This window comes from Orcinus orca, chromosome 4 (genome assembly GCF_937001465.1).
Source record: "Orcinus orca chromosome 4, mOrcOrc1.1, whole genome shotgun sequence".
Taxonomy (NCBI): domain Eukaryota; kingdom Metazoa; phylum Chordata; class Mammalia; order Artiodactyla; family Delphinidae; genus Orcinus; species Orcinus orca.
In genome coordinates this window covers 75,718,347-75,735,153 of record NC_064562.1, presented here as the reverse complement: position 1 = coordinate 75,735,153, position 16,807 = coordinate 75,718,347, and positions in this window count along the sequence as shown.

The following is a 16,807-nucleotide window of genomic DNA, read 5'->3' as shown; positions in this document are numbered from 1 at the left end:
TATTGCTGCCATTGAGAAGGGCAATTCATTTTGTAAAGTTTGTTTTGTTTACCTCTTAATGAATTGCTTTCATGCCTACTATATTTCCTGCAAGTCATCCCAACTAAGTCAACCACACAGCTAAACATATTTAATTCATGCATTATTTTAGAAGAACATTTCTTCCTTGATGCTGAAATACTTATTTTAATGTAAAAATAAAATTTCCCTAATTATTTGTAAATGGGACTTTAAGTTATATTTACAGGTTAAATTAAATGGCATTATGTCTTTGATGCTGTATTTCAATGTGAGTTTCAGAGAGAAACTATATTTTGAATTTCTCCTTTAAAGATCTTAATATGAGGAGCTGAGTTATAAGTACATATAAACTATAAAGAAATTGAGAATATCATTTTATACTTTAATATGCATTCTGACATTTAACTTTGAGCCGAATCTTTGCTCAGTTATAACATAAAATTATTGTATGCAAGTGTGTGTGTGCATGTTTAATGATCTAAGTTAGTTCTTTTATTAGTTCTCTGGTGTAAATAAATAATCAGTAAACACTAGGAGGAGTCATTGTTCTAATGTGAGATAGCAAGTGAGTTCTTAATTGAATACATTACTCCATATAACCCTTTTTCTTAGTTTGCTCGGCCTACCATAAAAAAATACCATAGACTTGTGGCTTAAACAACAGAAATCTCACAGTTCTGAAGGCTAGAAGTCAGATATCAGGTGCCATCACAGTGTACTTTAATCCCCAAATCTCATGTATTAGTAAATGCTACTTGGGAAACACTTAAAATGGTTATTCTTGATCTAGATTTAGGTAGGCAGCATACAACCCTTAATGTTTCTCTGAGCTCTTCAGTATGATTCAATGCATTTCATTTTAATGACCTCTTCAAGTATATTCTAAGAATAGAAAGTTGCTACTGACACTTTTCTAGGTAAATGGAGGTATAACAAAGACTGTTCTGCCCTAACTTAAGATGGCTTCTCTACAAGAATGTGATTAAGGGAGAAATTGATTATGGAATACAAAGATAATAATAAAATTATCAACAGCGAAAAAGAGCTGCCCTGCTCTTCATTCCAGGAAAATTGTGTTTGAAAGTACTACCTTCATGTAATGCAATATTTTAGAACCAATTAATGTGGATTTTTTAATTGAAGTATAGTACTGTGGTAGACAGCATGTAAATACTTAAATTACTGATTTTAATAGTAGTTAATTTAACAGTACTAAATACAGATGTGAAATTACTTTTGTGAAATTATTTAATATATGTTTTTAATAAAAATTGTATTCTTATAAGTTTTCAACTAATATTATAGTAAGGAAATATATTGCTAACTGTTACTGTGCCAGGTATTATCATATATCTGAAAATTTCTAAGATTAATAAGTAGAATATTTATCTTTTGCTGTACGTGTACATGTATGTACATGTCTATTAATTTGTTTTTGTTATAATAAAAATTAAAATAAAAAAGAATATGCTTCCATTAAAAAATATAAAGGTTATACGAAAGTTAGATTAATTTTCTAATTAAAAATATCTCCAGAGCATATGTAGTTTTAAATTATTTATATGTATTTGTTTATATATGTTTATATATATTTATATATGTATATGTATACTATATCATATTGTTTGATATAAATCAAATACTACTTTCACAAAATTAATACTTCATATTTTATTTTCATAAAAAGTGCTGAATCATAGGCATTAAACAATCCTTATGAAAACTTTCATTATTCTGGGTGTCACTAGTCCAGTTTTCAACACAGTTGCAATTTTTCCCCTGTTTTGGTATGCTCAGTGTTAAATAAAAGGTATTGAATACAATATATCCTTTTATACATGAAAGGTGGATGTTGAATAATGTTAGTAGACACCAACAAGATTGTTAATGATATTGCAAAATGATACTGTTATCATTGCAAAATGATACTGTTAATTATTGCAAATTGCAGACAGAAGGAAAAGAAAGGAACTAATTGTATGTAGCATGACGTGTACCAATGAAAAATAAAAATCCAGTTAAAATATTTTCTGTTAGAGTTTAATATGTATTGGTTATTGTTTTACAAGGGAATCTAACCACTAAAATAAATTATTTATTAAAAAAATAAGTATTCTTCATATGGAGGCACTGCAACTAATACTTTCGAGAGAGTATTACTATCTATTCAGTCTATAATGGACTTTTGCCTTTAAGGTTTCAAAGAATTAATACCATCCTTCAATTAAAGAGCAGGGAGAGTTTCAGCATCAACTTTATCAGAGTATAGTCTGACATTAAATTATTTTTCTTGTTCTTTTGTTGTTACTTGTTTTATTACTGAGCTGCAGGGTCACAATATTTTTTTCTGAATCAGAGTACAGCTCCATTTACAGTGAATGAGCAATCAATAACAACTCTTTGAACTGGTACAAACTCAAACAGTTTCACATCTTGTATTTTTTTCTGAATGTATACACTTTAAAAAATCTTTATTTAAATTAGATGAAATCACCCTTTAAAAAATAAAGAAAAATTATTAAAGCCATTCTCACGCTGTTTCCAAATTCCAATACAGAATTCCACTTTTAGATGTTAGCCCTCTCATGTTCTACACCCCTATACTTTGTGGAAGTAGTTTGCAAACTGTGCTCTGGCTGTTCCAAAGACCTAGCTCCCCCAGTGTTCCTCCTGGTAGAAAGAGTGTAAGGGAGGGACCAACGAGATGACATTGGATCACACCATCTTTTTGAATGTGAGCAGCTCTGTTTTCATCTGTGTTAAATATTAGATTACTAAGTAACTTTTCTTTAAATAAAGCAGTCTCTGATTAAAATATTTTAAAAGAGTTGGAAAATAACTCCATTCTGACATATTTTTAAACTTATACGAAAAGTGGCTTTTGTCTTATTGTACAATTACTTGATAGTTTCAAGAATTATCTTAAAATCACAGAAAGTACAATGTCTTAGATGTTGGGAAATTAGGTTTTGGCCTACAGTTTTATGGTATCACACACACACACACCAGCTGAGAAAAGAAGTCCGATCATAGAGACACAGTATGAATCTTCCCTGAGAAGGTCAAGGAATCTTTTAACTTCCTTTACAATTTCATTCCCTCAGAGAGCTTATAACTGATACTATCTCCCTTACATAAAAAACTATATTAATATAAACACTGTCTTTTTAATATAAATTCAAACATCTCTGCTACATAGCTTAATTTTTCTACAATCTTATTCTTAGAAAATTATCTGGGTAATTTTTCTGATTGCCCACTTACTTTATTTGCACAGGCTCTTCGACATACTTTTATGACTAAATAATTTGTGACATGAGGAAAAAAGAAAAGGAAAATAAAACTGATTAAGCACTAGGGTGAGCTACATATATCTATTTCATCAAATCCATCAATTGAAAGACACATTATTCTTTTATGTACCCCTAAGAAAGAAAAATAAATACCACCAATTAAACTATGACATGCTATCTATGTAGGACTGATTCCAATTTTATAAATGTCATAATGTTAAATATATGTACTTAGAAGAAATGAAATGCAGAAATCATTCATTTGTTTTTTTTTATAAAAACATCACATAGGATGGATTATTAGCCCTGTTTCTAAGATAAAGAAAATTAGTATCAAACTATAAGTAACAAATACAAGAGTACAAAATAATATATAGCACAGTCAGAATTCAGAATCAAAGTTGTCTGTACAGACCATCTTCTCCCTAGAGATTTCTACTCCTTATGCATTCACTGTTGATGTTCCACTGCAGTTTGACTTCTAGAAATGCCTCTCTTGACTCCTATTTAATAGTCTCATATGCTATAATCTATGAAGAGACCATGTGTAACCAAGGTGTAATCAATGGCATAACCAAACAATAGATTTCAATATATCCTTAAGTCTTGATCACTAAGAAAAAAATATTGCTTCTCTACTCTAAAATCTCAGTAAGTGTTTTTGAAAAGTTCCATTTTATGATATTTATGCCAAATATAGTGAATTGTACTTAATAGGCTTACGATGCTTTGACCATTTGGACAAACTGTCAAAGGAACTATGGGGCTAAACAACCAAAGCTTTTTTAACCAATAAACCACATAACCCACATGTAATGGGTGTGAATTAGTTATTTTTTCCTTTTGCAATAAGAAATAAGTTGAACATGGAATCCCTTTTATGAATTTTAACATTAAGCCACAATAAAATATAATTAATACCTTATATACTTAAATACATAATAATGTGTGCAAATAATTATCAAATGCTTATTGTGAACCAAGAACTAAGGTATGTAACCTAAGGATTCAACAAATAACACCTTAGAACAGTTAAAACTGGAATGCAGGATTTATACCAGTCCCACACCAGAGGCTTTTAACCCATCTACATGTTTTCCTTCCAAGGAAGAAAGAGAAATGGGTTGGAACTCTAGAGACCACCATTAAAGTTTAGGAGTGAGTCCTGGAGCCTAAACAAATCACTTTGCTTGACTCAAAGTGACTTTGTAAAATATTTGCCTTTCCCAGTTTATTCCAAGTTCTCCTATGCCTTAACATGGGTTTTCCTTTCTTTTGTCCAGTTTAACCCAGTTGGCTTAACTCACCCTACTGACTCTGCATGAACATGCTTCTTTCAGCTCCCAACTCTCCAAATCCCATTCTTCATATAGAGGGTGCTCTTTCTTCTCTGCTTCCAGAGCACCCTGTGCATGCATCTACTGGTGCATTTAATTCACAATACTCCTCAAAGTCTCTGAACTTGTTTAAAGCAGAAATGGTATCTCATTCTCCATGTGTAAACAGAGGGCCTAGCTCACATGATGCATTTAGTAAATAAATATTAGATGAAAGAAGGAAGAAATAAGTGAGTGGACATCAATTTACTCCTTTTATTATAAGGAACTGGGTCTAGCTGAAAGCTAAGACTCTCCCTAGCTCTGAAAACCAGTCACTTCTGTCTCTATTGACATACTAGAGCACTTAATAAACAACATTAATCTTTTCAACCTCAATCTTCATTACACATTTTTGTTGCTTTCTTACTTGCCAAAACTAGAAACTATGGCAGTGATGAGATTATTGAAACTTAGTACATGCTCCTTTCCATTTGCCAGCTTCTGTTGCAAATAATTAGGTTCTGTGACTAATATCTTGCCAAGAGAATGTTGGAAAAAACATTATATTACCTCTAGGCCTGGCATCCCAAAGATCCTGAAGAGTCTAATGTGTTTCTTCGGCTCTTCAGTCACCCTGATGGAGGGTATCCTCCAGGATATGCCGTGGAGCCCCTAGGGGACAATGGAACAAATGAAAGACCTCTAGGTTGGTGAGTCATTGTGTACATGACAGTGACCCAGAGAAGTCACATGACCTGTGTCAGCTATATAAGACTATGTATGCATAAGCCACTGAATTTTTTTTAATGGAAATGAACTTTAATACAGAAGAAAAAAAATCTTCAATTCCAAGAAGACTAATTTTATTTATTTATTTTTGTTTTAGCCTGAAAATAACAAAGAATCTAGAATAAATTAACAAGAATCATCATCTGAGTTTTCTTATCAGACTTTCTGAGTCTGAGTTATAAATTTGTTTAGTCTTTCATACATGGAGCCATTATTAATGGGAGGGTAGAAACAGTCAATAAAGTTTCAAACTGACAATAAATCCTTTAATAATCAATCAATGCCCAAATATATGGTAGCCATTTTGTAGACATATCAAATAAGCAAAAACTTTAGAATTTAGGATGTTTATCTCTTGGTGAGTGGTATATAAGTGTATATCCAAATGTGTTTCTTCTCTCCCTGCTGCTTCAGTTTTGCTTTGTTAAGAATAGGTGATGTAAAACCAAGAGTATAGAATATGTGGAAAGGATATCACACTATAAGAACTTCATTTATGATAATTTATTACCTCCAAGATCAAATATTCTACAAAGCTTGAAATACTTTATCATCTTGTAGCTTAACGTTTAACCTTGTGAAATCTAATAAGAGATATCTTATACATAGAGAAAAAATATATGGTTGATTATCATAATTCCTCAAAAGTCTAAAACCAGGGTTACTTTAGGTCAATTATTTTTTAAATCGTTCGCTAAAGTACGTAATGTTGACTCTCAAGTATTTAAAATATTACATTGAATAGCTTTACAGGAATGTTTCTTTCAAATGGAACTTATGACAAAGAAGTTATCCCATATTATAATCTCAATAAGTAATGATATTAAAATCTAATTTCTGGTCTTAAACTTTTTTATTCCCTTTTCAGCCTTCTTACATTTCAGAGGCCTCTTGATTGTCCATTAGAATGTATACAGATGGTCCTCAAGTTAGTGATTTGATTTATGAAGTTTTAACTTCATGACGGTGTGAAAGTGATATTTATTCAGTAGAAACTATGCTTCAAGTGTTAAATGTTGATCTTTTCCCAGGCTAGCAATACACAGTACAATACTCTCTCCCTATGATGCTGGACAGCAGCAGTGAGCTTCAGCTCTCAGTCAGCCACACGATGACAAGCATAAACAACAGATATACTCACAGTCATTCTGTACCAATACACCTATTCTGCTTTTCATTTTCAGTATAGTATTCAATATATTACATGAGATATTCAACATTTTATTATAAAATTGGTTTTGTGTTAAGATGATTTTCCCCAGCTGTAGGGTATTCTAAGTGTTCTGAGCATGTTCAATGTAGGCTAGGCTAAGCCATGATGTTCGGTAGTTTAGGTGTATTAAATGCATTTTCAACTGATATTTTCAGCTTACAATGGATTTATTGGGACTTAATCCCATTTTAAGTTGAGGAAGATTATGTAGGGACAGAGAGAAGAAAGACAAGAAAGAGAGAGGAAGGGAGAGAAGGAGGGAAGGAAAAGAAAGAGTAAAGAGAGAGAGAGAAACAAGAGTGGGAGGGAGGGAGAGAAAGGGGGTGAGAGGAAGGTAGGAAAGAAGAATGGAGGAAGGGAGAGAAAATCTATTATTTTTGTGATGTGTGTATGGAAAAGATCTGGAAACTCAAGTTTTCCATTCAGAAAAAGAATGAGAGAGAAAAACCCATAGGTTTCATGAGTCGTTAAATTTGAAAATATGCCAAATCTTGGGAAAAAAATTCAGAATGACAGAGAGTTAGGCATATGTTGTATGATGAGACATTTTTGGTCAGCCCTAGAGATCACCGTCTGAGTACAAACTGATTCAGTTACACATTTAAAACATTAGATTCAGAAAATGGATAATAAATGAGACAGTTCAAAGAGAAAAAAAAACTTTATTACTTTAGGGAAAAAGGGAAAAACCTGAAACTACACTATTTTACTTTATGTTTATTTCTTTTATTTAAAAAATTGCAACCACGGGCTTCCCTGGTGGCGCAGTGGTTGAGAATCTGCCTGCTAATGCAGGGGACACGGGTTCAAGCCCTGGTCTGGGAAAATCCCACATGCTGCAGAGCAACTAGGCCCGTGAGCCACAACTACTGAGCCTGCGCGTCTGGAGCCTGTGGTCCGCAACAAAAGAGGCCACGACAGTGAGAGGCCCGCGCACCGCGATGAAGAGTGCCCCCACTTGCCACAACTACAGAAAGCTCTCGCACAGAAACGAAGACCCAACACAGCAAAAATAAATAAAATAAATTAATAAACTCCTACCCCCAACATCTTCTTTAAAAAAAAAACTGCAACCGCTAATTTTATTGTTCAGAAATCTTTGGAAACTAGGAAAAAGTACATTAATAATCTTTGAAAACAATTACCAGTGGTGTAAACAGCCTGTCTCAAAGGAGACATTTAGACAATTCCCTAATATTAAGACATTTTTTCCAGTATATAATACACAAAACTGTCTGTGCTCTAATAAGAAAGCACCTCCCCCAAATTTTCTAAATCACTTTTAATGGCATTCATTTATACTTTAGAAAAATCTGATTACATGAATCAGCACAAATCTGCTAATTAGTGATAGAATTTTGACTAAAACATAATTCTGAATCCCAATCTCAACACCATCATGGCTCTTCACTGCTCTGATATTTAGGATATATATCTTTGTCTTAATCTCAGCTTGTTTACTATTAAACAAAAAGGATCAACCTTTTAAATTTTGTGACATATTGGGAGGGGGAGTGGGAAGGGTTGAGTTGAGAGTTTGGGACTAGCAGATGCAAACTATTATGTATAGAATGGATAAACAACAAGGTCTTACTGTATAGTACAGGGAACTATATTCAATATCCTGTAATCAACCATAATGGAAAAGAAACTCAACCAGAAACTATCACAATATTGTAAATCAAATATATGTCAATAAAAAATAAAATAAAAACAATTATAAACAAATGAATGTATAAATAAATGAATAAGTAAATAATTAAATTTCCCGACATCTTAAAACCATTTTGTTACATCCTTTCATGGAATGAATTGTGTCCCCCCTCCACATTGATGTGTTGAGTGAAATCCTAACCCCCAATACCTCCGAATGTAATTATATTTAGAAATAAGGTCTTTAAAGAGGTGATTAAGTTCAAATGAAGTTTTTGTTCATTTTAGGGTGGACTCCAATCCAATATGACTGGTATCTTTATAAAAAGAGGCAGTTTGGACACACACACACAGACACCAGTAACATGTGCACTCAGAGAGATAACCATCATCTGCAACCCAAAGAGAGAGGCCTCGGAAGAGACCAACTCTGCCAACTCTTTAATCTTGGACTTACAGCCTCTAGAACTGTAAGAAAACAAATCTTTTTTGTTTAAGCCACCAAGTCTATTGTATTTTGTCATCACAGCCTGAGCAGACTAATAAGATCCTAAGTTTTCTTTCCTAATATTTATTAAATATTACAAAGAAAAAGTATACAGCTTTATCTCACTTTCCTGGAAGGACTGATGTAAACATTTATGAGATAATGATTGTAAAATTTAGGGATTCATAAAGATTCAAGTAATAGTATTAGTTACGCACACTTATTTTTTAAATGTTCAAAATTTTATGGATCTATTATATAGTTTTCAAATTAAGACAGCATAGTAGATTAGAGCATTGTTCAAAGATATTCACTGCCCTCCTTAGCTTCATAAAAGTGTAGTTCCCTGCCCCCTTATATTGGGCTTGTCAACATGCTTGCTTTAGCCAGTGGGATATTAACAAATGTGATACAAACAGAAGTTTGAGATGTGTTTGTGCAGTGAGGCACTTGTAACTGTTTGGTCCCTTTCATCTTGGGCCACAGAATATATTCACATTGAGCAGACCTGAGACCAACTTACAGTGAAGAGCCATGGCCAGTTGACCCCCAGCATAAAGCAGGGCTGCCCAGATGAATCCAAGCAAGATGAGCTGACACACAGGTGAACAGCAGATGTGTGAGAGAGAATAAATGACAGCTGTTTTAAGTCACTCAATTTTGAGGAGTTATGTTGTGCAGCATTATTGAGGCCACAGTTGATAACAGACAGCAGGGTTACAATCAATAAAATAAAGAAGACTGATTACAATGTAGGTAGAACTTTTCAGTAATTTCCAACAGAATATTTAGGAAATTAGTATTCTTGTTGAAAATTTAAAGTATTGTCATATATTTTCAATACCAGAAATGACAGAAGCTAACGCTAAAATCTATTTCTTGAGTACTTATGTTCTGTGCACAGTGATAACCTCTGATCATTTTGTTTCATCTCAACGGAAACTCCAAGGTTAAATATAATGATTATCACATTTTACAGATATTTGGTGATTTTCACAGGATTAAAAAGTTAATATGTTGTGGAGCTGGAATTTAAACTAAGGCAATCTGGCTCCTATGTCTGGGTTCTTAATTTTAAAGCACATTCAAATATCACAGATTATATATTTTTTTTTTAACTAATTTATTTATTTATATTTGGCTGTGCTGGGTTTTCGTTTCTGTGCGAGGGCTTTCTCCAGTTGTGGCAAGCGGGGGCCACTCTTCATCGCGGTGCACGGGCCTCTCACTATCGCGGCCTCTCTTGTTGTAGAGCACAGGCTCCAGACGCGCAGGCTCAGTAGCTGGGGCTCACGGGCCCAGTTGCTCAGCGGCATGTGGGATCTTCCCAGACCAGGGCTCAAACCCGTGTCCCCTGTATTGGCAGGCAGATTCTCAACCACTGCGTCACCAGGGAAGCCTGATTATATATTTTTTGAAGGTGATTTTATAAATTTAATTTCCACTCTAATAGATGTTTTGTATATAAAGATGTCTTCTCCACACTATACACACTAAAGATTATCATTTAATGTATATTCTATCATATATGCAGAATCTTACCTATTTAAAAAATCTCATTTTATGCCTAAGTAGAAAAAATATTATAAATATACTCCCAGACTGTTATCCTTAAACATATTCCTTGCACCTTAACATAATAGGAAACAGAACTAATAGGGAATTGCCAGGATAAACAGCTGTACTAAAACCAATTGGATTACCAGAGTTTTGCTTTAATGCTAATATCAAACTGATGAAATTTGAGTAAAAATATTATTCTCTGTAACTTCCATATCTCTCAGGTGGCCTATTAAGAGGTATTACTGGACAAAGAAAGATGTGAGGCATTCATTTTAATGGGAATTATCAGAGCACTGAAGTTACTTTCAGAAAAACTGGGTGCTTAAAGAATATTTAAAACATTTGAGAAGGTCTTTGTAACTGGTCTAAAAGAATTCCGAATCCTCTCAGATCATCAGAAAGCATTCTAGGAAGCCCTGAAATAGAATAGTCCTTTTGGTCTCTAAAAATTCCTCCTAACATCCTATCCCTACTTCCCGCCACCTCTAGATGTCCAGGTCTAGGTCAACAAAATACAGTTTCTAGAGAATTTGCAGGGTGAACCATGACATACATAGAGTCCTGAAAACATGAACATGAGAAAGAAGTTCTCATACAGAATGCTAACCAAACATTAGCCAATCCCAAGGCAGGCCTGAAGTCAAAGTTGATGCTATAAGCAGCCAAATCAAATTAGCTACCCTAACAGACCAGACGTGTATATTCAAAATGAAAGAATTTTGTTTATTTTTATTGATCAGGAGTATGCACTGGAATCTGGAAATCACATATTGGTTTGGTGTGAATATTAAGGCACCATCGAGTTGAGGGAGTTGAATAATTTTCATTTCACTCTATCATTTAACTTGCATTATACAAATTCATGTTATCTTTATGATACTGCTCAAAGGAATATAATTTTTTTACAGTTGTATTTTTTCAACTATGTAACATTAAGGTCTCTCAGCAGTAATTGATTTCTAGAAGTATTCAGATAAACTGGATGGTTTGAGGGTGTCTCCAAAACTCCTTACAAAACGTGTCCATACAAATATCGAGTCTAGTCATTTACTTTCATATTGGTCAGCTGGCGGTCTTCCCAGATCATTTAGAATTCCTATACTATTAACTTTAAATGACTATTGATTTCTAACTCCTATAGACAAGATGACTTTTCAACTCAGTGACACTAAAGCAGTGTCAGTACACATAGTAGGTATATTAGTAAGGAACTGCCTAAGGCTAAAAATAATATGCAACATTAAACAGGATTCATTGATATTAAAATTGATAAGGTTTTGTATTTGATTTTAATGGAGTAAACAGCAAACACCTTATATGATAAGTGTACAGTTATTACCACATTATGGAACAATCTACCTTTTTACTTTCTAATTTGACTCTCTTGAAATAATTACATGTTAAACTCCTTAACACTATAGCATTTACGATTATGTAAAAGAAAAAAGAAACAACATGCATTATTTTTCCACATTAAAGGAATAGAGATACTACTTGGATGCTTGGAATTTCTCCAAAACATATAGCTTAACATTAGAAGCAGCAATAGTTAAAGCATATCTGAAACGTGCATTTTCTGCTGATCATTTGACATCCTCTCAAGCTGGCACAAACTGCCCCTGTGGATCTTGAGTCAACAGCTACCCCTGTGTGTCAGAGTTCAACAGGCCACTCTTCCCTTCTTTTCATATGAACTCCAGCACATACGTGCATATTCATTGGCTCTAACGCACTTCTCATTCTTTTTACCGTTCCTGGTGTCTGGGATTTTTTTTTTTTTTAATATCTAAAAGGAATAGCATGACCCCATCTTAAAAACTGAAATATTCACTGATCTATGGTTATTCCTGTAATATCACTAGTGTTGGTGAATAATTCAAATTAAATAGTTTCCTATATATTCCATTTTAAAGGAACTTCATTTACTTTCTTTCAATGGTTTCCTCCTGCGCTGTTCTCACTCTGCATTATTCATATGCAACCTCACAAATTGCTTTGAGTTCGAGCGGTACTGATATAAATCATAGGGCTATTTTCTCTGGAGGACTTTAGCCCTAAGCTCTACAACTTGTTTTAAAATGAAAACTGTGTTCAATTAAAGTGATTTGTTTGCTCAAAAATTAACTATCTTATATTCCCATTTGCAGGGAGAGAAGCCTAAAGTTACATTCCAGGCTGTTGAATAATTTTAGAAGTAATTTACTTTCACACTTTCTGGCTGTATCCTTGCATTTGGCTTATCCTGTGCATTTATTTGTGCCTAGGTCATATTCCTCAAAATATAAATATAGCTCTCAAAGATTTCTTTCCCAATTGTTTTACATTTTGACTTTTGAATAGTTCCTTTGTAAATGAACTAAAATAATGTGTTATTTGCTTTCCAGACCCATAACTGAATGAAAGAAACAGAGAGAAAGAGAGGGAGGGAGAGGGAGAGAGAGGGGAGACAAATCAGTGGAAATCAAGCAAACTGAGAACTTAGATTCATATTGAGAACTGCTATAAAAGTAGCATTTTAAGAGTGATGTCACTGAAAAGAGCAGAGGAGCAAATCCCACTCCTCCCTCCCCAAATGCAACTAATGAGATGAAAAGGCAACTTTTGAAATGGGATAAAATATTTGCAAATCATATATCTGATGAAGGGTTAATAGCCAAGATATATAAGGAACTCATACAATTCAATAACCAAAATAAATATATAAACTGATTAAAAATGGGCTGCAGACCTGAATAGACATTTTTCCAAAGAAGACACACATACAGATGGCTAATAGATATGAAGCAGTGCTCAACATCACTAACCATCAGGAATATGCAAACCAAAACCACAATGAGATATCACACATGTTATAGAATGACTATCATCAAAAAGGCAAGAGATAACAAGTGTTGGCAAAGATGTAGAGAAAAGGGAACTCTTATGTACTGTTGGTAAATTGGTAAGGCCACTATGGAAAACAATATGGAGGTTCCTCAAAACTTAAACATCGGCAGCTGCACTTCAAATGCAGATTTGGTAGAACCAGAGAAAGCAGTATGAACCTTATTCTCAAAGGACTGTTGTTGTGGGTCTCCATACATCTGGCATCTCCCTCAAGGACAAGTACATAGCATTTGTTTCACCTGACTTGAATCACTCCCTGGGCTGGGATGACTTCCCCTGTGGCTTTTGTCAGAAGCATTTAAACTTAACAGATATTAATTACAGCAGTCTTAGGCAAGGAATAACACTTGGAACAAGCTTGGGATACACTTGGTTCACCATCTTAAACAACCAATGGGTCAAAGAAAAAATTACAAGGGAGATTAGAAAATACATTAGTACAAATAAAATAAAAACGCAACACACAAAAACTTTTGGGATGCAGTGAAAGCAGAGTTCATTTGGAATTTAGAGCTATAAGTGCTTATATTTAAAAAAAACTTAGGAGGAGCTTCAAGATGGCGGAAGAGTAAGACGCGGAGATCACCTTCCTCCCCACAAATACATCAGAAATACATCTACATGTGGAACAACTCCTACAAGACACCTACTGAACGCTGGCAGAAGACCTCAGACCTCCCAAAAGGCAAGAAACTCCCCACTTACCTGGGTAGGGTAAAAGAAAAAAGAAAACACAGACAAAGAATAGGGACGGGACCCGCACCAGTGGGAGGGAGCTGTGAAGGAGGAAAGGTGTGCACACACTAGGAAGAGCAGAGACTGGGGGTGGCAGAGGGGGGAAGCTTCAGAGCCACGGAGAGTGCAGCAACAGGGGTACAGAGGGAAAAGCGGAGAGATTCCCGCACAGAGGATCAGTGCCGAATGCGCTCACCAGCCCAAGAGGCTTGTCTGCTCACCTGCCAGGACGGGTGGGGGCTGGGAGCTGAGGCTCGGGCTTCAGTCGGATCCCAGGGAGAGGACTGGTGGCGTGAACACAGCCTGAAGGGGCTAGTGCGCAACAGCCAGCCGGGAGGGAGTCCGGGGAAAGGTCTGGAGCAGCTGAAGAGACAAGAGACCTTTTTCTTGCCTCTTTGTTTCCTGGTGCGTGAAGAGAAGGGATTAAGAGCGCTGCTTAAAGGAGCTCCAGAGACGGGCGCGAGCCGCGGCTAAAAGCGCAGACCCCAGAGACGGGCAGGAGACGCTAAGGCTGCTGCTGCCGCCACCAAGAAGCCTGTGTGCGAGCACAAGGCACTATCCACACTTCCCCTTCCGGGAGGCTGTGCGGCCCGCCACGGCCAGGGTCCCGGGATCCGGGAGAACGCACAGCGCGCCTCAGGCTCGTGCAACCTCACGCCGGCCTCTGGCGCTGCAGGCCCGCCCCCGCACTCCGTGCCCCGCCCTCCTCCCTGGCCTGAGTGAGCCAGAGCTCCCGAATCAGCGGCTCCTTTAACCCTGTCCTGTCTGAGCGAAGAACAGACGCCCTCAGGCGACCTACACGCAGAGGCAGGGCCAAATCCAAAGCTGAGCCCCGGGAGCTGGGAGAACAAAGAAGAGAAAGGGAAATCTCTCCCAGCAGCCTCTGGAGCAGCAGATTAAATCTCCGTAATCAACTCGATGTACCCTGCATCTGTGGAATACCTGAATAGGCAACGAATCATCCCAAATTGAGGAGGTGGACTTTGGGAGCAATGATATATACATTTTTCCCCCCTTTTTCTCTTTTTGTGAGTGTGTATGTGTATGCTTCTGTGTGTGATTTTGTCTCTATAGCTTTGCTTTTACCATTTGTCCTAGAGTTCTGTCTGTCCGTTTTTTTTGGTTTGTTTTTTGGGGGTTTCTTACTTTAAAAAAATTTGCTGAATACTTATTTTTTATTTCAATAACTTTATTTTATTTTACTTTATTTTATTTTATTTTATCTTCTTCTTTCTTTCCTTCTTTTTTTCTCCCTTTTATTCTGAGCCGTGTGGATGACAGGCTCTTGATGCTCCAGCAAGGCATCAGGGCTGTGCCTCTGAGGTGGCAGAGTGAAGTTCAGGACACTGCTCCACAAGAGACCACCCAGCTCCACATAATATCAAACAGTGAAAATCTCCCAGAGATCTCCATCTCAACACCAAGAACCAGCTCCACTCAATGAACAGCAAGCTACAGTGCTGGACACCCTTTGCCAAACGAGTAGCAAGACAGGAACACAACCCCATCCATTAGCACAGAGGCTGCCTAAAATCATAATAAGTTCACAGACCCCAAAACACACCACCAGACGTGGACCTGCCCACCAGAAAGACAACGTCCAGCCTCATCCAGCAGAACACTGGCACTAGTCCCCTCCACCAGGAAGCCTACACAACCCACTGAACCAACCTTAGCCACAGACACCAAAAACAACAGAAACTATGAACATGCAGCCTGCAAAAAGGAGACCCCAAACACAGTAAGATAAGCAAAATGAGAAGACAGAGAAACACACAGCAGATGAAGGAGCAAGGTAAAAACCCACCAGACCTAACAAATGAAGAGGAAATAGGCAGTCTACCAGAAAAAGAATTCAGAATAATGATAGTAAAGATGATCCAAAATCTTGGCAAAAGAATGGAGAAAATACAAGAAATGTTTAACAAAGACCTAGAAGAATGAAAGAGCAAACAAACAGTGATGAACAACACAATAAATGCAATTAAAAATTCTCGAGAGGGATCAATAGCAGAATAATTGAGGCAGAAGAACGGATAAGTGACCTGGAAGATTAAAAAGTTGGAAATAACTGCTGCAGAGCAGAATAAAGATAAAAGAGTGAAAAGAAATGAGGACAGTGTCAGAGACCTCTGGGACAACATTAAACGCACCAACATTCAAATTATAGGGGTCCCAGAAGAAGAAGAGAAAAAGAAAGGGACTGAGAAAATATTTGAAGAGATTATAGTTGAAAACTTCCCCAGTATGGGAAAGGAAATAGTTAATCAAGTCCAGGAAGCACAGACAGTCCCATACAGCATAAACCCAAGGAGAAACACGCCAAGACACATATTAATCAAACTATCAGAAATTAAATACAAAGAAAAAATATTAAAAGCAGCAAGGGAAAAACAACAAATAACACACAAGGGAATCCCCATAAGGTTAACAGCTGATCTTTCAGCAGAAACTCTGCAAGGCAGAAGGGAGTACAGGACATATTTAAAGTGATGAAGGAGAAAAACCTACAGCCAAGATTACTCAGCTAGGATCTCATTCAGATTTGATGGAGAAATTAAAACCTTTACAGACAAGCAAAAGCTAAGAGAATTCAGCAGCACCAAACCAGCTTTACAACAAATGCTAAAGGAACTTCTCTAGGCAGGAAGCACAAGAGAAGGAAAAGACCTACAATAACAAACCCAAAACAATTAAGAAAATGGTAATAGGAACAGGCATATCAATAATTACCTTAAATGTAAATAGATTAAATGCTCCAACAAAAGACATAGATTGGCTGCGTGGATACTAAAACAAGACCCCTATATATGCTGTCTACAAGAGACCCACTTCACACCTGGGGACA